At 36.9% G+C, this 27547-nt stretch overlaps 1 long non-coding RNA gene across 1 annotated transcript in view; it reads right to left on the bottom strand.

The window, feature by feature from the left end:
• Nucleotides 1–4403: 4403 nt before the first annotated feature.
• The window catches only part of LOC138702731 (uncharacterized), a 702815-nt gene continuing 679671 nt past the window's right edge, over nucleotides 4404–27547 (bottom strand). The window contains exon 6 of the long non-coding RNA XR_011332887.1: nucleotides 4404–4525. This is a non-coding gene — a long non-coding RNA (uncharacterized lncRNA). The remainder of the gene's footprint in view (nucleotides 4526–27547) is intronic.

Below are 27547 nucleotides of genomic sequence, written 5' to 3'. Positions count from 1 at the left end.
AAGAGAACTAAGTAGGGTCCATCTAGATATGAATCAAGAAGGGTAGTTAAACATCATAATCATTATCATCATCATCATCATCTTCTTCTTCTTCTTCTTCTTCACGGTATAGGCTGTCTGGCTTATTTCGGTTCAATACTTAATCGCTTTCTTGGTCTGTCAGGGTCTCGTCTCTCTCATGGTTTAAATGTCCATGCTTGCTTGGGAGTTAAGTCTAATATCATTGTGGTCTTTCGTGAACGGCTTTTAGATATCTATACAAATAAAGGCAAACAGATGGAAACACTGAAACACGTTTTCACGTAACAGTAGAATTTGAATCGCGACATTATGTACGTAACTTCACCGAAGTTTCAATAATCTAACGGACTACAGAGAAATATTTAGTGTCTCTGCTTTTCTTCTTTTCTGCTCTATTCTAAGCTTATCAGATATCCCATTTCCTGGGACAGTCCTCGAACTTTGCTTCTTGTCCCCGAATTTCACAATATGTTCGCTGATATCCCTGGATTTTAAGCGTTAATTATTATAATCCTACGAAAATGCTACTCAATCTCTCTGTACCTGAGGTATTCACAAGATAAGTTATCTGTGGAATTTATGTTGCTGAGATGTCCTCAACAAAGAAAAAAATTTGAAAAAGATAATTCATTATTAATTTTTCTTCCAATGTAGATGTATTGGACCTCAATTAAATAACACTAGCCTGCGAATTTCAACTTTGTGTTTGTTGCCTAAAGTAAATAATGTGATTTTATATAATGTCGATGTGCTGAATTCGAATTTTCAATCCGTTTACTTCTATCACGTCAGGTTTGTCTGCAAAATCACTTTAAATGTATTGTATAAATACGTGAATTTCATCACAAACTTTTTCATTTCACTTTTTTATTTCAAATGCAAAAGCAATATTTAAGAGACATAACTTGCTGCAATTATGAGTATGGTTGTTCATACATGTCACTAGAGTGTTTTTGCTTTGTTTGGTCTTGTTTGCTTCACTATTGGATATATAAATTAGCACAATCTATCACATAAAAAATTACACCACTTTCTTCTTAGTTTAATAAGTCCTCCTGCTCCTCTTTCTTTTATTTTTGTCTTCAGGTATTTTACGCTTTCACATCCAACAATAATGAGGATGCATACTGATGCTCCATCGTCCCTGGTATCTCCTTTCGAACTCTTGCAGATCCTTCTGAAATCGTTCACCTTGCTCTTCGCTCAAAAATCCTAGATTTTCGGGGAAATAATCTAGGTGAGAAAACAGAAAATGAATTTTGATACTCATGTTACAACCAAGTTCCTTGTATGCTTCAAGCATGTTAGCCACAATGTTTCGGTAATTATGACCCTTGTTGTTACCAAGAAATTTTAAAACAAATTCACAGAAAGATATCCATGCTGCTTTCCCCTTTTCATCCACAGTGTTTTTAAATGCTGCATCAGGCATCTGTTTTCTTTAGTCAGGACCATTAAATACATATTATTTTAATTTGCTTCAGATAGTAGTGGAAATTTCTCACATATGTATTTGAAACAGTCTCTTTCCTTATTTAAAGCCAAGTTCTGCAGCACCCGATTCTGGTAAATAGTCACTGTCACTCGTCACAATTTTCCTCACATCAGATTCAATGAAAACTATTCAAGATTTTCTAGTCGCACAGTGATTGGTACATCAGGCCCATGGGGTACAGGTAAAACGGCTGACCGAATAACTGGATACACGATATGCTTTTTACTTTTAGAATCGTACCCCTTCACATCACACGAACAGAAGTAGCAGTCATTACTATGGTTCGAATGCTCTCCCCAAACCATAGGTACTCCAAAACATAGCAACAGTCTTCTGCCGTTGATCCAATGATGAAGTTCTTCAATGCATACTCTACATACTTTGTGTGGTGCCCAAGCTATACTTTGATCTCCAAGTTTGATTCCAAAATAAGCAAGATATGATTTTTTCACAAAATCTGTAAAATTACACCTCTGCTTAGGCAATGTGTATACTTTATATAAGTTATATCACAAAAATGGTCTGGATTATTTAGACATCCTCGATGCGACATGGTAAATACTTTCTTACTGAACTAAAAACTCTCAACTGTCTACTCCACAATAAAGCTTCAAAAACTGATTTCGTTTCGTTTCCAGGTGAAACACATGACTATTGAAATGTGAGAGGAACTAGACGAGTTGAGTTGAGTTGAGTTGAGTCTCTCACCAAGGCATGGCTGGCATTTCTATCTCCCACAAATAAAGATAATGGCAAGGCTGCACGTTATTTCACCCTAACTTCCTTATACGCTTGGATCCTCTATCTGCTAAGAAACATCTGTTATCCTTGATTTTCAATATAAACATCTTAAAACTATGTTGAATATATTTGGTTTTCATATCCTAACATACTAAAACTACAGTTGTTGAAGTGTTATAGTTTATATAATTACGCTATAAAGTGTCGTAATATATTATAAGAAAATTAAAATAACAAAAAAATGGTACGTGATAGGAACTTTCTGGCTTCGAATTTGACTTCAGCATGCTAAAAATACCCTAAAAACATTCAAACTTTGGAGGCAGTAATTTCATCGCAGACTAGTGCATAATTTATTTTATGAACTTTTCTTGCTTGAAGAGATATACGATTTCAGAGGAAACAGGAAAGTGGAATGAAGAAAATTCTGATTTTTGCTCAAAATAGAGTGAAATCTTTTAAATTTTCTCCAAGAAAATGGTTTTCTATGTACATCTTCAGAAGTTGATCGAAATATCTCCGTATCTTCCTGGAAGTAGATAATGTTCAATGAAGGAATTTTTTTTGTGACTGCATGATATTGAGAAGAAAAAAATCCAGAATGAGTTTAGAAACTGTTCGAACCATGCTTACTGCCTTAACCAACTTCAACATGAGCTGTCAGGAATTTGCTGTAAAATTAGGATCCAGAGGAGATTTGCTCTTCTGAAAATACCAGTAGTTTAAGTAGTAGTTATATATGGCCGTATTCATAGACGTTTTTAGCGCGGGTTTTCGGTGGATGATCAGCGTTTTTCGTATTCATAAACCAGTGTTAGCGATAGGAAATGATTTGAATTCTGTACTAGTAACCAGTGGATAGCCGTGGCTAGCTTAGTACGCTCGTAGCGCGTGCTGTGAAATGTCTATGAATACCACCCATAGTGTCTAAATAGAATGAGTAATTTAGTTATTAAATTGTGTAAAAATAAAACAAGTGAAAGGCAAAGTAACAGAAATATTAAAAGTAGATTTTTCATATATCGATATTTGTCTCCGGGAATTGTGAAAAGAATCCGATAACCTTACTATATTCTTGTTTCCTACTTGATTCTATCACTGTTACACGGTTGCCACGTCTTACTGCCACACATTTTGTCACCGATCTCCAATAAAATTACGGCCAAATAGTCAATCTTACGTAACAAACCAATTAAATAACATAGGCCTATAATGTTGTTATTTGCTTTACAAAATTTTCCAACATCACCTCTTCAACGTCTGCCGTCTTTTTGACATACGCATTCCAAAATTCAATTAAAATGATACTTTTCTCAAAACCCCAATCAGGAAAGACCACAATGATATTAGGGGAGAGTTGGGTAGTATCGGACATCGGGTAATATCGGACAGCGACTTTCTTTCATCTACCATCAGATAATAGTACCTGAATGACATGGTTACGTTTCTGTGATGTCGTATACAGAAACGTAACCATGTCATTCAGGTACTACCATCTGGTGGTAGATGAAAAAAACGCACCATCCGAAATTACCCGATGTCCGATACTACCCAACTCTCCCCAAAACTTTGATGTTAAACTCACTGCCCTAATTTATCTTCCAAAATAATCGTATTTAGTCCCATTGCACCATGTGTAAAAATGATTAGTGATGTTAAATGTTACATTGCATAAACTGAAATAACATTATCAAATTTCAAAATATTTTTCTCTACAAAATATCACTGGGGGGGGGGGGGCAGAGTGTCTGTGTGTAAGCTGTCTCTTGTCGTCTCTCTGTTTACCTATCTCTCTACCTACTTTCTTCTACTTGCCTGTCTGTGTGTCTTTCCTTGTCTCCTCCTTTCGCTCTACTTGTGTCTCTTTACCTATCTCTCTCTCTTTCTGGCTACAAATCTCTCTCGCTCTCCTCTCTTTTTGGTTATCTCTTACGTCTCTCTCTCTCTCTCTCTCTCTCTCTCTCTCTCTCGTTGTTTCTATTATCTCTGTCTGCGATTCCTTTCTGGTTATCACATATTTTAAACTTCTACGGAAGCATCCCATGTTACACTCAGTGAGGGATTTAGGACACTCGGAACATTGGATAAAGGTATTCTTACACACTTAATTTTTAACCTACCGTTAGGAAATACGGATCGGGGAAGGTGAGCTTTCAGAAACATTTTTATATAGAGAACTTCTATATATTTTCTGTCACATAATTTCACATTTCACACAATGGTTCCACTGTTAATATCAATTGACAAATTCAGGTGCACGCCAGACATCTGAAACAAAAAGAAAACTAAAATTAGATACAATTTAAACAATAATTAATACATTAATATAATATATACGCAATATTATTGTAATAATTAAGGTATTATCAATGTTTTCTTAATTTGTTATCTAGGAAATATGAAAGACAACATTATTATTTCATGTTTTGCCTAGGTATTTAATGTACGATTTATTTTCATAACGACAAGTAAAATAAGGTTGGCACGATATTCTACACTTTTATTTTTCCAATGTTTGCTACGATAACCTTTACTATTTTTATTTTCTCGCGGAACACCAGCGGATCATACTGCGTGTTCAGTTCAAAGTGTGTCGTGGTTCGCTGTATATCTCATGTGACTAGCCGATGAGCCTAGAGAATTCAATCTTCCTACACTTCCGCAAAGGCGTATTACGTATTTGCCAGAGAAGTTGCCTGGCAAGTACGGCGTTCATTCTGAAGGTACTTACCGATACGTACGGTATTGCCGGTAGTGGCAGGAATGTGAACTGTTTGGACACACGTACTGTAGTGAGTTTTTTTCTTTATGGGGAGAAGGTTAAGACGATTACTTACGTATTTGTTGACATTAACTTCGACGGTCAACATGGACACGGAACATTTTATTTGTGTTGTGGAATGTTGCCGTTACCGATGATAACAAATACCCTGCGTAAGATTTGCCCGCGCAAAATACACTTCGAAAGAGATTATAGTAGCACACAGACCGTATAGACCGCCATCTGTTGCTACGACGTTCAAGTTACATCGTACACGTTCTCAAGTTCAGATTGAACGCCTTGATTAATAGGCAACTTCTCTGACATAAAAGCTGAAACTCGCTTCAAATCGCTGACTCACAACAGTGACGTCATGACACACTTTGAAATGAACACCCAGTAAGTGCCGCGGCACATCGGTTGAAAATGCCTGCACTAGATGGAGAAAAATATCACGTGTATATCAAAAACATTAGACCTATATTCATTTGCACACTGACAAGCCACTTGGCTGCCGAATTATCAAATACATAATTCCTTTGTCTTCGTTACTTATTCTTGCTGGGAATGTGGTAAACATCTTTTTTGCACAATAGTGTTATCTCGTCGTTACATCAAACGATGGCCACGATTGAAAGTTGATTTCAATGAATTCAGAGTTGCCAACCTAAGATAAGTATGTTGAAATATAAATAACTGCTCTATAATGGCAATGGCAGCCACTGCCTTCTACGTATGCTACAATCCTACGATGCGTGTAAAATTCATACGCAAAAGGCAGTGTTAACCCATTACTGTATAGCGTCCTAAAAACGGGTCATGCGTAAAATACTGATTTCTATGGAACTTTTTCGTGTTTAGTACAGTTGGAGGCATTGTTTAGAAGGTAAATTATTACATTGTATTATGGTGTTGCAGTATTTGAATTCCGCGCGAACATTTGTTCATACTAGCTAATTTTTTTACAAGATGGCAGGATAACAGTTTTGTGACGCACCGCGTGTAAGTTCATTCTTAGTTACTCTGTAATGGTAGTACAGAAATCTGATTTTTATTTTCACATAATGAGTTGAATACGTCAGTTTCCATGTGGTATATAACAACAATGAAATTTTCTTATATGTTGCTAGGTACAAGATGAAATAAAGTGCCGTCCTAAAAATAGGACGCCATGCAGTGTGCACTCCTGTAGTATTCCATAATATGTATATGGTTTCCATTACATTGTTTTATTTCCAGTCTAACCGTGAGTGAAATTCCGGGGTTAATGGAAAATCAAAATAATAATAATAATAATAATAATAATAATAATAATAATAATAATAATAATAATAATAATAATAATAATGAGAGTCTAATATATGTGACTCCTCCAGAAGATTTCCATGATACAAATAAATACAGTGATAAATCGGACGACGAGCATGAGGCTTATTTGAATAATCTTGGCGGTAAAATGCTACTTAGTAAAGCGGAATTACAAAAAAAAAAAAAATGTAATGATAATGAAGATGACATTGTTGATGGAAGTATGCCAGAGTCTTCTAACATAAAAGCTGCAACATGGTGATTTTCGCGTCCTAATATGGAACGCTCGAGGACTACGCGCAAATAAAAACGAGCTTAGGCATTATTTAGAAGCAAAAGATATAAAAATTGCGCTCATATCGGAAACTCATCTCCGCCCTTCCGATAAGTTTAGAATTACAAATTACAAAGTTTACCGTACGGATCGTTCAATCGATCCGGGACAGGACGCGGCAGTCAGGGGAGGGGGCACTGCCATACTAATTCAAAGAGGAATTCCTCACTATGAGCAACTGCTCCCTCAACTAGAAAAATTGGAAGCCACCGCTATAACTTTACAGATCTTAAATGAACCTGTAACGTTTGTAGCTGTATATTGCCCACCCCAATCACTTAAGGTTAGGGACTTAGACATCCTCATGAATACTGGACGAAAGATTGTAGTCGGCGGAGACCTAAACTCAAAACACACTGTGTGGGGCTGTCGTGTGGGCAACTCGGACGGCAATAAGCTTTATCGCCACTCCCTTAGGAGTGACTATGTTGTTTCTGCCCCGAGTACACCCACACACATCCCAGACATTGCTAACCATCAGCCAGACATTTTAGATATTGCACTTCTCAAAAACATTAATTTTCATACCAAACTTTCGGTACATGACTCGTTAGCAAACTCAGATCATAAACCTGTTATCATTACGTTTCGAGCGCAACTACAATTATCCCCTCCAAAAACTGTGCTACTCTACAAAGCAGCCGACTGGGAACTCTTTCGAGATAAGATGGACGCTCTCACAGATGACGTGGTTCCTACATCATCTGTTGAGATCGAAGAAGCTGCTAAAACGCTAACGAATGCTATACAGGAATCTATGTCGGTAATTCCAACGAAAACTATTACTCCGGGGAAATTAGAACTTCCACAGGATACTTTAAAATTAATAAGGGAAAGAAATGACTGTCGACGTGCCTGGCAAAGAACTCGGGACCCTCGCCTAAGACCAAGGATAAATCGTTTAAAAAGGGAAATTTCTCAGAAAATAAACGATCAGATTCTCCAAGCCTGGACTCAAAAACTTATTAAATTAGATACCGACAATATGAGCGAAGTGTGGAAAATTACAAAATTTTTCACTAAGCCATATAGTGACATCCCTCCCATCCAGCACAATGGGACAACGTACAATAGTCCAGAGGAGAAGGCAACTATTTTCGCGGAAGTCCTCGAGAACTCCTTCCATCCACACGGTGACTTACATGACAGACAAATACATGACAGAATAACATAAGACACAACTACGTACCTACAAAACGTGGACATCAACAATAACGACGCACCACTGATCCGTCCTGCTAGTGTTCACGAGATAAAATGGCAAATTAGACACTTGCCAAATAAAAAAGCCCCTGGCCCCGATGGCATACAGGCTGAAGTACTGAAACAATTATCACATAAATCGTATAAACTGCTTACAAGTATCATAAACGCTATCTTTCGGATAGGCAATTTTCCTAAAATTTGGAAAAACTCGCATATTATTCAAATTCCTAAGCCAGGAAAGAATAAATGTGATCCACGTAATTATCGACCCATTAGTCTACTAAATGTTCTAGGTAAAGTTGCGGAAAAAATCATACAAAAAAGATTGAAATCCGAGATCGGAAACAATGATCTAATCCGAAACGAACAGTTTGGATTCCGTTCAGGTCACTCGTGCACACAGCAATTGCTGCGCACAACGGAATTCATTACCACTGCATTTAATTTAAATCGAACAGTAGCGGCTATATTCCTAGATTACACACAAGCCTTTGACAGAGTTTGGCATGCGGGCTTGATTCATAAATTAATTAACAATAATTTAAATTGCCGCCTAGTTAAGCTGTTGGACAATTATATTCGGGGCAGAACGTTCCAGGTTAATCTGAACGACGTGCTCTCCACGTCGCGAGGTATTAACGCAGGAGTGCCTCAGGGCAGCATTCTGGCACCGATACTTTTCCAAATTTATATTAATGACCTACCTTTTCATCAAAATTTCAACAATAGCATTCTAGCGCTATACGCGGATGATTCGGCATTTCTCACTGCATTGTGGAAGCCAAATGTTGCCATTAATAGGCTACAAGGTCACCTACGTGACATTGAACCATGGCTCCTCAGATGGAGAATTAAATTAAATATATCAAAAACACAAGCCATATTATTTAGCAGGAGAAATAAATTCAATAGACCGGGCATAAATCACACAAAATTAGCCATAAATGGATCACAAATCGAGTGGAAAACTTCAGTAAAATATCTCGGAGTAACACTGGACAGACGGCTCACTTTCTCCGAACACGTACTACAAAAACTCAGACTTGCCAATGCTAGAATGGTGGAGCTTTATCCAATATTAAATAAAAGCAGACATCTAAACATGCACACAGCTCTAACTTTGTATAAAACATTAATTAGGTCAGTAATACTATATGCTTGTCCTGCTTGGGGACATGCACCTATTACAATCCGTAAAAAATTACAAGTTTTCCAAAACAAAATTTTAAGATTCATCACAGGACTTCCTAGAGTAACTCCTGTTAGATTGATTCATGAAGAACTAGAAATTTCGACAATTCAAGGATATATTTCAAATCAAGCCTTCTGCACGTACACAAAGTCGTACAGCAGCACAAACGCACTAATTTCTTCATTAGGAAATTACAACCCTGCGTTAGACAAACATAAAAGACCTAAGAGCGTACTCCACCCTCTAGCTTGGAACGACAACGTACAAGACGAATACCAACTTGAACAATAAATAACCACTTGACTCCACACACAGACAAGGCTATTAATACACTAATAATGTTATTTCTCTGTTTCAGGGTCATCACGTTATTGGCAGCTTAGATGCATTGTTCCAATTGTTAACACTTTTATGGACCTTTAATGTATGTGTATTTTGAATAATGATTAAATTAAAACCTCCCACCCGAACATATTCCGACCAAACTATAGCCAATTGGCTTGTCGTCAGCACGACATCTCATCCTGCTCTAGGTTTTTCCGTGGTTTCCCTTGAGCAATAAGACAAATGTCGGGATGAGCCCTAAAAGAAATGGGCCACGGACCACTTCCCTTCCCCCACTCTTTCTCTTCTACTATCACAAAGAACTTGCTAATTTCTTAGATACCAACCCTGAATTATGACAATAGGGGAACATAAATATATTGTAAGTTCACAGGGCTAACGGCTTCGAAGCTGGGTACCTGGTTCTAATGAAGTGCACTGGTAGCAATCTAAAACATGGGGGCATGAGATAGTTACTCTGCCTGCCATTAAAAATTCACTTCACTAAATCCCCCCCCCCAAAAAAAAAATTGAAAGTACAGTTACCCTTAAAAAGAATGAGACGATTCTTGGTCGTCGGAAGTTAAAGTTCTACAGCGCGGTTCACTCGATATCGACGTAACGATACATAACATGACAAATAGTACAAGAATTGTTACAAGGACCAGAATAAGGATCACGAAGAAGACTGCCATTTAAGGCCAGGATTTCACAACATAGCTCGAGTCACAAAATATCATTGCTTCACTGTACCGAATGGCAAATGCCTGCTAAGGGATCTACATTCTGGACTGCTGATGTCACTGTCTTGTCTCGGTAGCTCATATAGTAGCGTGTTGGTTCCGCTGTATAACCGAAACGTCTCGTGTTCGATCCCGGGTAAAACTTTTTTTTATTGAGGTGTAATTAATTTGTTCAGAGTTCCTCGACTGTCTAATTTGTCGAAAAATATGGAATAATTTGTGCCCAATTTCTGGGTTTTACAAGTTGGCTGAACCTCGTCAAAAAAAATAAAACTTACTTGGAAGTTAAAAGTATTCTTCCTCAAACAAAAATCATAAGAAACAAAAAGAGACCTGTTAACTTAAAATCTTGTCCACATGCCATCAGCTTCTATTACAGATCTAAGTCGATCCGGCATGGATGTCACGAGATTGTGGAATAAGTTCTGATCCCCGGCGAGATCTTCCCAGGTGTCAACAACTTGATCCCACGATTCGTCTCGATTTCGAGGGCGTCGGTGGGCATAGGGACTATCCTTCTCTTTTTCAATTCCACCCATAAATTTTCGATGACATTCAAATCAGGTGACTTCGGAGGCCAATTAATGATTTCGATCTCGGGTCTCCTTTGAAACCATCTTTGAATGCTTGCAGCATAGTGCACGGGATGGCTATCCTGCTGGAAGAGCAATGTTCCTTCGGGAAAACGTTCTCGGGCGGAGGGAAGGAATATATTTTCCAGAATGTGCTCGTAAGTTCCCACATTAAACCGGCCATAGATGCTTCTATAACGCCAGGTCCATCGTAAGACATCCACCCCCAACACGATATGCTAAAGCGCCCCGATCTTTCACGTCGGTGCACATAGCGCTGGTCATGTCGGAGACCATCCTCACGATAGACACGGACAGGACCTTCGTAATCACTCGAGATGGTTGTTTCGTCGGAGAAAATTACATTTCTCCAATCGAAATCCACTCGATTGGTAGCGAAGGCAAGACGGTCGACAGCTTGTGCTTCCCCCAATATTTCCATTTGCGCAGCCCTCCGGCTCCTAATGCCGCGGTTCCTCAACCTGCTGATCACAGTCTGTGAAGAGCCGGGAAAGTTAGATACTGCTCTTATTTCGTTAGCAGTCAGAAAGGGGTCCTGTCGAACTGTCTCGAATAAGAGAGCATCCTCTTCCAATGAAGAAATCCGCGGACGCCCAGGAATAGGGCGATTTTCGACCTCTCCTAAATTTTGGTAACGATAACCCACCTCGCGGCTGTACTTCCAGGAACACCGACCAAACGGCCAGCATATCTAGCCCCATATTCAGCCTCAACTAGAGCTATAACTCGCTGTCTCATGTCACGTCGGTTCGCCATTACGATGAGAAATGAGGGATGACGATAATACTTTAGTGTAGACAATGACTATTTAACGTGATATAGAATTATTGAAATAAGAGGCATCTTGCATAGTAAGAGTTAATAAATCAACCCTAAATTAAATATCTAAATAACAGGATATAACAGGAAGTCTAACTGTTGCGAAACTAATCAAATTAAATCTAAGCTGAAGGAGCACAGCCATTGATAAATGTTTTGTACACAGAATTAGACTGAATTCCTATTCGACACAACCTATAATCAATGGCTTGCCTGAACATGATAAACAAATCCTAAGTGTTTCCAATGTCACTGAACAATTTCAAAATATTAATTTAAAAACTAAGAAAGGATCGCAAATGTTGTATCTAATGATTATTTACATTTATGTCTACAAAATGAATCTTGGAAAAACGTATATGATACTGGTACTACTGATATTAAGAGTAATGTATTGCATTTTTCACTTAATTTCATAATCACTTCAGTGGATTTTCTCCACTCAATGTTGTGAAAAAATTCAAAAGTAAAAACATGTAGATAACGCAGGGACTTCAAAATCACATGTATTAAAAAGAAGAATCTATATGTAATGAGTTGCAATGTAATGATCCTCATGTTCTTAAATACTGCAAGGAGTACAGTGTAATTTATCAAAAATCATGAAAGAGGGAAATAGAATATATTTGAATAGAAAAGTACAAAATTCAGATAATGCAATTAAATCTATTCGGAATATTATTAAATTTAAACTTGTAGATATCCTAAGAAAGAAAATATTTTTTCACTAAAACCAATGATTATAAAGTAGAGGATCCCAAATCTATTGCAAATTCTTTTAACGTATTATAGTATAGAGTACAGAAATATTATTGACAACTTAAACATTCAAGATTTTGCAAAAGATACTGCAATTGGTTACTTAACAGATGCATTTAATAATTAATATTAATATATGTAATTAATCAGTAACTGCAACAGTGCTTTTCCATTCAATCACAACATGAATAAAATTGAATGCATACTAAATTAAACACTATTGCAAACACGTAGATAAAATAGTTAAAATTAACTGAAGGTGTGAGAATGAAATAATCTAAAGCCATACTTTTAACAAAAATTGTTTTCTGCGAGTGCATTTCTTACACATATGGGAAAGCTATTAATAAAATATTGTAATAATTACTCAACAAATTACATAGCCTAAGGACTCTAAACCTTTGTAAAAGTTTTTATAATTTCATTTTAATTGTTAGTTTTTAATATATATGCATTTACATTGTATATGTGTGTGTATAAATGCATTCATTTGATTAACGTTTATAATATTATAACTTGTAATTTTGTATTGTTTGCGATCATTAACACTTAATCTCAGGACTTTGTAAAACTCTATTTCAACGTTATTTAAACAAAAAAAAAATCGTTGTATAGACTAAGAATCGAACTCGCACTCTTCTACACAACACGCAAAAGTCTTACCGTCTGAGCTATTGAAACGACATTAAAACTTTCCTTTCTGTGTGGAGTGTCGATCTAGTCATGAAGGTCCATTGTCGATTTAACTACACGATTTATGTATATATTTATCTTTTATTTACGTAATATTATCATATTTTTTGCAGTTTTTGAAGTGAATTTCGGAACGATGCTAATAACAAACCAAATAGTCTGAATTTAAGTAACTCAATATTCGTTATCTTGTGTATCAGTGCTCTGGTCTCACATCTGAGACTTAGGAATATTCAATCGTCTCATCCTTTTTCAGGGAAACTGTACATTAGACAAAAATGGAGCTGAGGTTTCTCGCACAAGTTATTGCCGTCCGAAAAGAAGGAAGCTAATAGATGAACATTTCCAAGACAGGGAAGGTAATTCCAGGTAGAAGGACATCGTACTACTACAACTACAAGTACTATTATTACTACTATAACCACTAAAGTACCGCGCCGTGGCATCGTGGTCTAAGGCATCCTGCCTCGGACTCGCGTTACGGAATGCGCGCTGGTTCGAGTCCTCATGGGGGAAGAAATTTTCTCATGAAATTTCGACCAGTGTATGGGACCGGTGCCCACCCAGCATCATCATGCATTTGTAGAGCTACGATAGGTAGCGAAAATTCGGTTTTGGAAACCAGCTATAACGGGAAGGAGGGAAACATCGTGCTAACCACACGGTACCGCCATTCTGGTTGGATGATTGTCCACCTCTGTTTCGGCATGTGGACGTGAGACCAGCAGCAGGCTGGTCGGTCTTGGCCTTTCATGGGCTGTAGAGCTACGAATTTTCTTACAATCAACCCCATCAGCACTAGCGCTAGCAGCAGCAATAGCAGCAACAGCAGTACCAGCGCTAGCACAGAAACAGCAGCACCAGCGTTGGCAGTACCAATGGTAGCAACAGCGGCAACAACAGAGTAGTGGTCCATCTTCGCTTATTTTTCTTGATGTTGCCAGTGCTTGGTTTCTGTACAGAAAAATGAAACCTCAAAACTCTTCAGAACCGCTCCTCAACTTTTGCCGTCTCCTGGCTTTTACAGTACTGAAAAGGCATGGGATGAGTTCCCACTAAGGAAAAATTGTTCCCATTCCATCAGGAGACATAAGATTTTATGGTCAACACCACTGGCCAGTTGAAAATGAAACTCTGCGAAGGTGTGCTAATTGTACAGGGAAAGTAAAGTCCATCTGCAGCAAGTGTCAAATTGGACTCCACCCTAAATGTTTCTACCCTTACCACACAAAATAGTGTTGTGCAATGCGTAGCCTTGTGTGAAAAGGGTAGTTGAACCACTGATTCTAATATGTATATGTATTTGGTACATAATAAATACATGAATACTATTTGAACTAAAAGAGGGGTATTCTATTCAGTTACTTTGTCACTGACCATTATGCATAGCGTCCTATTTATGGGACGGTCCTTAATTTTTATCCCAGAAAGTAAATAAAGTTAAAAACGGTAAGAAAGTATTCTTAAGTCACCAACTAGCAAACGTAAACTCAGAAACACATTTTTCAAGTCATTAATAACTTTATGCAGTAATGGGTTAATTAATATTGTACATTATACGAAACAATCGCCTCTGATTGAGGTTCTGGCTGATGTGTATATCTATTATCAGGCATTATGTGTACATCCAGATTTCTTCTTCAGTTACAAGCCGGAGCATGGGTAGGTTTGGCAACGCTGTCTGGAGGCGGGAGATTCTAAAGCGATATTGATGTAATTGTGCTTGCTCCTTGCTTTCGTTGTACGTGACGCGTATTTTTTCAATACTACTTTATGCACAAAGGTAAGATCAAGATTCAGAGTAGTGATGTCAATTATTGCGTATTCGAAAATAGTGTTTTATTGCAATCAATTAGCTATACATCAGAATACGGTGTAAGTGGGCTACTTACATACAAAGACTGCCACTTAAAATAATTACAAAAAAAAACATGTTTTTATTGATAGTACAAAGGTAAATAAATATAAAAGATATTCTTTGCACCGAATATAATAACATCAATAATTCAATAAAGACGTAAGTTCCTACGCAGTATTCTTAAGTTCCTTTCAATTAACAAATTTGTGGCTAGTAAATTGACAATGTTTTGCAGCTTTATGGTTTTTCACCTGAACCGTGTAAGCTTTACGATACATTTTAATCTTACCTTATGCGATTATCTATCATGCTTTTCTATAAATATTTCAGATTCCCAGGAAGCTAGTTTTAGTTTTAACCCAGCCAGTCACCATAACAATACTGTTATCCTAAATTACTTGTTATAAACTTTTTAAAATATAATTTTAATAAATATAACTACAGAAAACAAGCTAAAAATTTAAATTATGCAAATAAAATAAAAATGTAATCACAGGAAACTACTGACATATCATAATAAAGTACGAGGATGTAAATACAGTTAGTCCGCAAGTATGAAGATCTATGAAAAAATGAAGAAACAAATCTTCAAGATAATATGCAACAAAAGACATCATTATCTATTAAGTACTGTATGTGCCAATTAGCGTAAACTCAGTGAACTTTAAATTCTGTAAATACGAAGTGAAAAGGAACATGTTTATAACTAATGCATTACAAAAGGAATAATATTAATAAACAAACCTTGAAAACCAACAAAATGAGTGTATGCATCTACAAATCATAGCTAATTCTGACGTATAGCAGGCATTCCGAATCTTCAACAAAATTGCAACATTTGTGGGATCACAAAACAGCTGTTTACAATGAACTTGAAAATCAAGGCGTAACTTTACTGATATAGCAAGCGAGACCCAACAATTAGGTTAGAATTCTGATACACCACAAAACACAAGTAAGACTATAAAAATGTAGCTTATACAATATTTAATATTTAGAAGAATAATCACTTTGTCATTATTAATAACCGTACAAATTGCCAAGGACTGCAGCCACATTTTCAATTAATTTCTTGATTTTATCGCCAATATGCACTTAGTTTATAATACATCCACAATTAATGTTTGGTACGACCGCGAACATAATTCCATCGACACACATTTATATTATAACATTAATTTACATTGAAAATTGGCATTAGCATAAACACGTGTCCTGTATGGTAGGCCTCCGCTAGACAGATAATTACAGTGTTGCCGACGTATAAGCTCCGGCTTGTAACTGAAGAAGGCTCTGGTACATCTCATTTGACAATGTGTCAGAGGAAGAACAATACAATTCCAAATATAAATGAAATTGTTGTAGTAGCTGAGCGAAATAGTATCAACGTTTAAATAGATGTAAAAAAGAATGTAATTCTCGTAAAAAAGCAGAATTTTCTCCTGTATTAATTATTATAAAAATGTAAGAATTTGGGTGATGAAAGTTTCTGACTTTTAACACCCCTAGTTACCCGAGAAGAAAGGTCTCTGTTTGATAGCAGGTTGAGTGGGCACCAAATACTTTTTGGAATTCATGCAGAATAAAAGTTTGTTGCCTCCGACCGGTTCGAATCTCTCATATTCCAGTTCGTAGTAGTTGACCATTGGGACAAACTGGATCCCTTGCCAAAGGTATTTCTTTTATGGTATTTTTTTCACCACCAAAAACAACATAGAGATAAGGTTTCCTTGTATCTTTTACAGCAAAACTTGTAGTCTAGAAAAAAGAATACTACTTACGAGATCTCTTGAACGATTCCATTATACTTTCGTAGTGTATTTTGTATAAACCCCTGTAACTCTATGTGTTAAAATCTTGTATAAATCCACCTATTTTGGTTATAGTATTGGAGATATTAAAGCTACTAATAGTATTTTAACGTGACTATTATGGTGATTGGTCTAGTGGTTAGCAATGCTGCCCCCTAACTAGAAGGTTAATGTTCGATTACCGACTCTGGCAAGGAATCTTTCCTTTTCTAGAAATTGTTTCTTGAACAAATTTAAATTATGGTTTATTTAACGACGCTCGCAACTGCAGAAGTTATATCAGCGCCGGTGTGCCGCAATTTTGTCCCGCAGGAGTTCTTTTACATGCCAGTAAATCTACTGATATGAGCCTGTCGCAATTAAACACACTTAACTGCCAGCGACATGGACCGGGATCGAACCCGCAACCTCGAGCATAGAAGGCCAGCACTATACCAACTACGCTACCGAGAGCGACTTGTTTCTTGACATAGGTACATGTTGTTCTTAGGTTAGGTTAGATTTCATTCTTAGGCGGAGACTGGTGCACCCTATTAAAATCCGTTGTGATTATCCCCTATAGGGATCATGAGGGGACTCTAGCGACTCGATGGACTTCACGTCTAGGATTCTGTTTATTATTTCATAAGCTAAGGAGAAAACACAAGAAATATACACGCCTCTATATATTTAGCATCTCTATAAAAACATCCAAACATTATAATTTACACCAGAATTAAGTCACTCTTCTGTATTTTTCAAAATACAGGGTGATCCATTTGGAAAGACATGAAATAAAAACGTAATGAAATGAGAATTGTTGTTATTTATTGTTAATTTGTACATGCAATCTAGAAGAATGGCTGTTTTGTCCAAATTAGGCCTCACCGACACATTTCATATCTTGAGGCTAGTTCTTCCCATTGATTTAATTGCAATGATTCAAATAGATGAGGATTATAGTGGTTCGGACAAAATTCTGAGTAGGCCTAACAAATGCTTACTACATCAAGGAATGTTTAGATTTTCAGACGATGAAAGATCTTTCGATAGATCGAGACATAGTTGCAGAGACCAACTACCACTAGACCTTCACCAAGTCAGAGGAAATGAAGATGACACGGGATTTTTTTTATTTTAGTAGGTTATTTTACGACGCTTTATCAACATCCTAGGTTATTTAGCGTCTGAATGAGATGAATGCCGGTGAAATGAGTCCGGGGTCCAGCACCGAAAGTTACCCAGCATTTGCTCATATTGGGTTAAGGCAGGGCTGGGCACATTACGTGATTCTGAGAAATGAGCGCTGTGTGCTTTAAAGAGCGGGTCTTGCGAGCGTGGTGACGTATGCATACTGTACGTCATTCAGTGTCGGTACAGTGGTGACTCTGCAATATGATGGCGAACTTTGAAGACGGAGCTTCCGCTCATACATTAAAGCGGCTGATGAACATGATAATGATGATGATAAGTACTGTATCACAGAATATTCCGAAATGACATTAGTAGTGCAGTATTTTTGTTTAATATAACCTAACTCATTAATAAGTTCAATATCCAACGGCATTATTCTTTACAACATGCTACTGAATATGACAAATATGTTGGTAATGAACGCCATAAATTAATAAAACAACTTAAAGAAAATGTTTCTCAGGTACTTTATATCAGAGTATCTATTTGATATTTATATTGCATTATAAGTTATACATTGAGTAATATAATAATTTTAAATTATACAAGTATTATGTTATATCACAGTATACTATATTACAGTTCATGATATATCATATATCATATCATATGTCACGTTATATTATATTATATTATATTATATTACATTATATTATATTATATTATGTATTAACACGATGACAATAATGCACTTAGTGAATCGGCTATGATAATTAGCTACAAAATTTGCCACAAAATTGCAAGGGAATTGAAAACATTCAACGAAGGTGAATTTAGCAAGCGATGTTTAATTATATTGGCAGATGAACTCTGTCCACAGCAAGTAGAGGAAGTGGAAGCCATACGCCTGTCTCGTAGAACCGTGGTGAGGAGATTGCAGTATATGCGTATGGGTTGTGTAAATAAGCCTAATGATTGTTTGTGTGCATAGAGCGAAGTTTATTCCATTAAATTAATAAGAGTGTTATAAAGTCTGCACTGTACAATAGATTGATGTAATATCCTTATAAACTATTATGTACTGACAGACTGAATGACTAGAACATCCGTGGCTCTTGTTATATTAATGCAGAGAAGGTAGCTGTAATGCGAGTCCGCCACTGCGTGAGCGTTCTGCTCTGGCTTGGAATTGAAGTGCCTTGCGGAGCGAGAACAGCTCTGGCCGGATATATGGAGCCGCTCTCAAGCCCGGCCCTGGGTTAAGCGAAAAACCCGCAAAAAACCTCAACCAGTAACTTGATCGAAAATCGAACCCGGGCCACCTCGTTTCGCGGCCAGACGCGCTAATCGTTACTCCACAGGCGTGGACGACACTATATAGAAAATAATGAATAATACAATTGTGAGATCAAAAAGTTTCCAGGTTTTAAATATTCATGTTTTATTGTATTGTTGTGGTGATTTAAATATCAAAGACGGACATCTGTCTTCTCCATAGTTTTAATCTAGAGGCAATTTTTTAATTCACAATGTTCTTTGTAATATTTAACACAATTTATTTTATAAATATAGTGTTAGAGTTTGCATATGGTTTCACTATAACTGGAAACAGCATGGAAAATTGTATAAAAAGCCACAGCTATCTAAATTTCGATTGAGGTCAGATGTCCGTCTTTGATATTAAGCTACTCGTGGTACAATTTTCTGTTGTATTGACACTTTTTCATTTTTCACAGATACAGAAACATTCAGTCTTTCAAAGCTGAATATCGATATTGGCTCTGTCACCGGAAATGGGATTATATTTGTTGGATTGGCAACTTATTCAACAGGTCCTTGCCTGAATAAAAAAGCCGATACACAGTTCCAAAACGCTGTATAATTATGAATCCCTGGCAGTGCAAAAATCCATAATCTCATCCGTTTTAAGAAAGTCGAGCTAGGCCAGGAGTCGTTATCTCTGTGCACTATGGTGCAAGGGACAGTTTGCTCGATGCTCAGTTCTATCCCTTGGACATCAACTGTGCAGCAGGAGGTGGGGGGAAGGAATCAGGTGATGGCAGTGGCGTCCGTTCACTTGTTCCATCCTTTTAATCAGTTTTTAATAATTATAATAAACACGGAAGAAGCATGTACTTCTTTATTTTAAGAGGAACTGTGTAATAAGTAAACCACTTTTCAGTTTAAGACAAGAAACAATATATATTTTGCGGTTATGTATTGTATCGGTTTTGAAAGTACTGTAAATAGTTTTTTTATATTAAAGTAATTGAGAACTTACAGACCTATAGGTCTAATGCATTTTCACTATTACGAAATATTAAACAAATCGAATCCATTAGTAATATTTAAATCATGTCATCCTATTCCTTTGTTCAAGTGTCGTCAATAAAATAAAATTAATTATCCATTTTTTATCTGACACTACATATCACAAAACCAATTATTTGTTATAATGTATAACATATGAAAAATATTATCGTTTCTGTTACAAGGCTAAAGTAGGCTTAAATTATTTTATTACAATGAAATAACAAATTATAAAATCTATTTTCGCTGTTCGTTAGCATTGGTTTTCCTGGATTTTTAAATCACTTTTTAGCTTAAGACAACAAGCAAGTTTACTTTTTCGTTATATATTGCAGCGGTTTTGAAAGCAAATATATATTTTTTTCATGTTAAAGTAATTGAGAACTTACAGATCTATAATGCATTTTCACTGTTACAAAATATTAAACAAATCGAACCCATTACTAATATTTAAATCCTGTCATCCTATTCCTTTGTTTAAGTGTCGTCAATAAAATAAAATTAATTATCCATTTTTATCCGATACTATATCACAAAACAAATCATTTGTTATTTTGCATAACATATGAAACATATTGTCGTTTCCGTTACAAGACTGAAGTAGGCCTAAATTATTTTATTACAATGTAAATTACAAATGATAAAAATTATTTTCGCCGATCATTAGCATTGGTTTTCCTGGATTTTTTAATTCGTTTTTCCCTCACTAACTGGTTTATGTTAGGTGTCAATGCTCGTGTAGAACACAATCGAAGAAGGCTTTGTAAATTATGGTCAGAAAGTTGGCTTCTGTGATGGGATGCGTTGGCTTGGCTCGACACACTGCACACTACTACCTCCTCAGCCAGCGTCTCGGCGCTCCGAACTACTATGCAGGCCAGTTGACGATGGCTGAGCTAGGCAGTTGGGTGGAGTTAAGTCACTTTTTCCATCCTCCTGGTTACACCTAAGTTCTGCACTTCACTTCACTGAAATACCTTAAGTATGTGGTCACATTATCTCCGAGACTACTTGAGAGTTAACTCAGCATTCTTTTTATCATTTTAACGTGAATAAAATTTACTTCTGACACTTTAAATAATGAGACAAACTTTGCGACTAGGGAAATTATATCGACATTGGAATCTTTATTGTCTCCACTGCTGATTTTGTATGATACTGCAATGTCTATGAGAGTACATAAAAATAAGAATGGACATGGCAAAGCATATAGGAATTTAGTCTATATAATTTAATTGTGCCTCATGAAGTTTTAATATCTACATTAATGACACTGCAAATTGGCTTACATATTCAACTTTCAGTGCCTTCCTTGGCAATCCTGTGTTTTCTCAGTGTTTACGGATGGGGAATTCAAAAAACATTAAGGAACTCTGGTCTATATAATTGAATCGCTGATTGCAAAAACGCCCTAAGTCACAAATACACATTTTGTGAAAAACTTGAAAGGACATTACATGGGGTTAATGAACTGCTATAAACATTTATAAACTTAACTAGTTTCTAACAATATCCCCTATAAACAATTATAAATTTAATTTATTATAGAATTCCTTATTCCTTATAATATATCAAAAGTTGAGATTCAAAATTTAATTACAAATTAAGTAAAAAAATATTTTATGACAAGTAAGGTTGTTTCCGTAATTATTTGAGATTAATTGGTATTTAATTAATACAGTGGCTCCAGACAGTATAAATTTTAAACAAGCTTTAATTAAACGATTAAAAACAAGTTGGTGGGCATTAGCATTGTACCAACTACACTTTATATCTTCTTATTAGGTTATTTTACGACGCTGTATCAACATCTAGGTTAAATGAGTCCGGGGCCCAGCACCGAAAGTTACCCAGCATTTGCTCGTATTGGGTTGAGGGAAAACCCCGGAAAAAACCTCAACCAGGTAACTTGCCCCAAAAGGGATTCGAACCCGGGCCACCTGGTTTCGCGGTCAGACGCGCTGACAGTTACTCCACAGGTGTGGACTACACTTTGTATATTGTAATATTTTGCACATTTATTTGTTTATATTATTCAATTTTCTAGTAACTGAACATTGATAAATCATTACTTTTCTCTTCCAAACCCTTAAGGTATACATAATACAACACTGACATATTTAATATACAGGGTGATTCAAAAGTCTCGCGACATAAAAAATCACCAGGCATAAGTTGGCTCTACTGGAGAAAGGTCTTTATCGCGTTTTATGCCGAAAGATGCAGTACCGTATCACGCCCCGTATCACGTCTAATTGCATGTGTGTTCACAATGGAGAAGCTCATTGGCATGTATTCTGAAAAGGGAGTAAAACATTCTTAGAATATAGAAGAAACGTTGCTTAATAGGTGCGAATTCATGCTGAAGAACATATTAACCATAGTGGTAAGAATGTTAAAAAAAATGACTTTTGAATTTATTTTATTTCAGTAGGTTATTATACGACGCTCTATCAACATCTTAGGTTATTTAGCGTCTGAATGAGATGAAAGTGATAATGCCGGTGAAATGAGTCCGGGGTCCAGCACCGAAAGTTACCCAGCATTTGCTCATATTGGGTTGAGGGAAAACACCGGAAAAACCTCAACCAGGTAACTTGCCCCGACCGGGAATCGAACCCGGGCCACCTGGTTTCGCGGCCAGACGCGCTGACCGTTACTCCACAGGTGTGGACTGATTTTTGAAGACTTTTGAAGACTGCAATTGCATTTTTAAACATTGCTAGCAAGGTTGAACATGAACAGATCTTACAAAGTATATGTGTCAGTGATATGTTGTAATAGAAATGGTAAACATAAAACCACAGCTATGTTAGGAAGAATATGGTGGGACAAACATAATATACAGGGTGATTCAAATGTCACGCGACATAGACAAATTCCGTTATCAGTGCATATAGCGAAAAATGGAAAGAGGAGAAAGTTGTTGGAAATAGGTAGCTTTCAATCTAATGTACTTGAATTTTCAACGTAGAATACACCGTTGATTATGTACACTAGTATTATACACCGACTAGTCCAAATGTTGCGAAATTAGTGGATTTTTCGCTAGTTTTACAGGATTTTAGATACACAGTGTATCGGGTAAATTATGAAATGATGACGATGATTAGCAGTGTTGCCAATAGAACTTCAGGGAAAAACTCCAGGCAACACTGAAATCTCCTGAATACTTATGCTACCAATGCAAAGAAATACTTCACTGTGAGAAGTTAAATAACAACTAAACACTGCATGGCAACTCTTCTCCGTTAAATAATACGTATTTAAAATCTGGTAGAACTAGCTGAAAAGCCACTAATATGGCCGCATTGGGACTGGCAGGTGTGTCGTACTAATGTTGAAAATTCAAGCACATTAGATTGAAAACTACCTATTTCTAACAACTTTCTCCTCTTCTCATTTTTCGCTATCTGTACTATAAAAAAAATCCCGTCGCTCTTATTTCCGGCAACCAATCACATTGCATGTCGGCTACATTCAAACGTGTGCGTCTTGTGATTCGCTGATGCATTTCCTAAGGCTCGATAAATACTTAATATAATCGCCCGCCATTTTGGCTCTTTCGTTGGCGTTCGCAGAAAGCACACGAGGACGTTATTTGCCGCTCAATTATTTGCTGAATTACAGTACGTTTGATTTATTATCATAGGCGCTACGACATGATTTTTTTTTTATTTTATTGGGTTATTTTACGACGCTGTATCAACATCTAGGTTATTTAGCGTCTGAATTAAATGAAGGTGATAATGCCGGTGAAATGAGTCCGGAGTCTAGCACCGAAAGTTACCCAGCATTTGCTCGTATTGGTTTGAGGGAAAACCCCGGAAAAAACCTCAATCAGGTAACTTGCCCCGACCGGGATTCGAACCCGGGCCATCTGGTTTCGCGGCCAGCTACGACATGATAATGTTTAACGGTGTGGCAAATAGATTCCTCGTATGGTAGCTCGGCAACGAAAGAACAAAAATGGCGAACGATACTACCTACCTAGACGTAAGCAAAGAGGAGGAGTCACGCCGGGAATAACAGCGTCGCGACTATAATAACAGAATTTGTCTATGTAGCGTGACTTTTGAATCACCCTGTATATTATCTTTGCCCCACTATATTCTTTCTAACATAGCTGTGGTTTCATATTCACCATTTCTGTTACAACATATCACTGGCACATATACAGGGACATCATTTTATTTTTACTTCAACTTTTATTGTACTTCACTCCCATCTCTTCTACTAACGAAGTTCCAATTATCCTCCACACAGAACCAAGGCCGCAGTACTGAGTTAGTGATTATAGTACGTTTCAGAAATATGTTCGCGTTTTCCAGTGACGAAAACTTCCAATATTGAATCATATTTTCGCACAGGTACTGTCGTCCGTTTGCCTACGTCGCATCCCGATTTCCCCCATCTGCTTCTACTCGCTCCATTGTAAAGACTAGTGGCTGGGCTTTCTTAGCTCTTTTCTGAAAACATTAATTTCTGTTAGGAATTAATTGCACGTCTACGTAATATTATGCAACTGTTTAAAATAACTTAAATAAAAGGGTCTCGTTAAGTAATTAACTATCACGTGATTCCCCCCCTTTCTACGATCCTGCGACATAACCACTTGGACGGACAGTAGATAGTATGTCTGAGTAATTTTATCTGTGCGGGTCGGGCAGAAGTGAAGATTGAATTTACAGTACGCAAGGTACTCTTTTATAGAGTAGGTACAGAATTATTTCAACATGAGTTACTAAGTTTGAAGGACGAAACTGGTAATTGGAATTAGATGCAATAGTCTCTAGTGCGATAATAGGCACAAAAGAACTGAAGCCTGTATCGAAATGAACGGCCACCATTTTAAAAAATGTATTTAAATATCCATATTATGATTATTTTTCATTTTAACTTCATTCTCTCTATCGTACGCTAATGTGCTGTAGACAGTATAATGTACACTGCATAATGAATACGTTCGCATGGATAACTCAGTTCGTGAGTAAAAACACTTGTTGTTAATAATGTACTGTATTTTGATTAAACAAAACCTAATGAAAATTACCACATTCAAAATCGCGATATTTCCTACTTTACGTAAATGGATGAACTACTTTTCTTCCCTCCTGTACCTAGTAAAGTGATTTGTTTGTATTTTACGCCAGTATCGTCGAACTCCAGTCGTGGAAGAGGGTAGCAAACGGTGTTTCCGGGTCTCAATCATTAATCCAAAGGTATAGTCAGGTTAATATTAAAAATTTAGTAAAAATAAAATGATGACCCTGTACTTTATAAGATCTGTTCATGCTCAACCTTGCTAGTAATTGTTAAAAATGCAATTGCAGTGTTTCACCAGTCATTTTTTTTAGAAACTTTCTCACCACTATGGTTAATATGTTCTTTAGCATTAATTCACGCCTATTAAGCAACGTTTCTCCTATATTCCGAAGAATGTTTTACTCCCTTTTTGGAATACATGCCAATGCCATTGTGAACACACACGCAATTACACGTGATACGGTACTGCATTCTTCTGCATAAAACGCGGTAAAGAGCTTTCTCTAGTAGAGCCAACTGATGCCTGTTGATTGTAAATGCAACTAGAATCCTACACTTCGGGTGTTTTTACGCTCAACTAATATTGATGCCTAGTACTTTAGAGTATTTAATTGTCACGTAGGTTAATTTTCTACTGAGACTGATGCATCTATGTGCGAAGTATCCATTACAATGCTGTACTCATTTTGAACCGGACTATGACTTAGGATGTTTTTGCAATTACCGATTAAATTTAATTGTTGCTCGTCAGATTTTAATTTCTTCAGTAACGACACTGCAAATTAGATATTCTTATTGGTGGCTAAAACAATGCACAGAAAGAGGTAATAAAATTTGATTGGCTCCAAGATCCTTTAATGGGAACACGTCCGTAAACCTAACTGGTCACATCTAACTAATTCTTGGCAATAATAAAATTTCACGGACTATATTTGCGTAGCCATATCATGACCACTATTATCTCTGACGGTGTGCGCTAATGGTTATAAATATTTATTATCTCATTAGCTTCATATACATTCTAAGCAGTTGACATGGTGTAATCATTTGATGCATATGACGTCTCCTTGCCATTAGAGAAAAAAGTTTCGAAAGCAGTCGTAAAAAAAATCCAACTGACTTAATACCGTGAGATCCAATGAGCGGTGGAGTTTCCAGCCACGCACACAAGGTCACGAATCTTGTGGGGAGGTGTGACGGGGAATCCCGCCAGCAGCGAACAGCCCAGTTCGGTGGAGTGCGAATGTATTTGTAACATGTCTTCATTGTAACATTTTGTAAGTGTTGTTAATGTTTGGAAAATAAAGAAAATGAAATGGGCCACCGGTGTAGCTCAGTCAGCTCAGGCGCTTTCCTGCCGATTTATGAAGTTCGCTCGGACGTGGGTTCGATCCCCGCTTGGACTGATTACGTAGTTAGAGATTTTTCGCAACATTAACGTGAATGTCAGATAATCTATAACGAATTCTTGGCCTCATCTCATCAAAAACCATTTCAGTATGACCAATCCCATGGACAACGGTAAATAACCTACTAATTGATACAGCGTCATTAAATAACCAACGAAAAATTGAAATGGGTTTCACTGTGGCACAGATAATTTTTATTGTAGAATATGTAGTGAAAAAGAAAGGTAAAAGAAATTGAAGCGTCTCGTAGACGAGAATATCCGGATCATAATCTCCTCCTAAGATACAGCGAAGAACTCTTTTGTGCAACCCTAAGGCTATTTAGTAATATTTTGATCATTGAAGACCAGAAGGTATAGACATATACAGAGTGTTTCACAATTACAGGTAAAAACTGCAGGGATAAATAGAAAACAAAGAAACAAGGAAAAAAGTCCTAATAAACATAGGTTCGGAAGCAAACCGTTTCCGAAATCTGTGGGATTTCATTATGTTCCGTTAATAGAGGTGCTCTGGGTAACACAAAACCGATATGCAATGGGGGAAGAGAGGGTTTGAAATATGTTCAATATGACTACCGTTCATGATAAGGCAGGAGTGAGCACGTTTCCTTAATGGACAATAGTGCACTTTCTGATATCCCTGATGTGTCTGTACTGTGTTGACAACCACTGACGATGCGTTTCTGGAGTTATTAACATGATCAACATAGGTGGTATGCACTACACATTTCAAAGAGGATTGAAGGCAAGGGATCTAAGAAGTCATAGTGTTAACAAGCCACAACCACGCCTGTTATGAAAGCTTGTGCGTAACAACTCCCGAACGTTAATAGGAAGGGTAGCTGGTTCTTCGTCATGCATGTTCCACAGCAGCTGCTTTGCCCAAAGAGACACATCTTGCAAATGTCGTATAACTCATGTTGCAAAAAAATGGAGGCATGCATGAGTACTTTTTCCAAGTAACAAATGAGGCTGCAAATATACAAGATGTATTCAATTGGTGATCACA

Source organism: Periplaneta americana, chromosome 7 (genome assembly GCF_040183065.1).
Source record: "Periplaneta americana isolate PAMFEO1 chromosome 7, P.americana_PAMFEO1_priV1, whole genome shotgun sequence".
In the NCBI taxonomy this organism is placed as follows: domain Eukaryota; kingdom Metazoa; phylum Arthropoda; class Insecta; order Blattodea; family Blattidae; genus Periplaneta; species Periplaneta americana.
The sequence above is the reverse complement of the archived record's forward strand: the minus strand, read 5'-3'. Positions and strand labels throughout refer to the sequence as shown.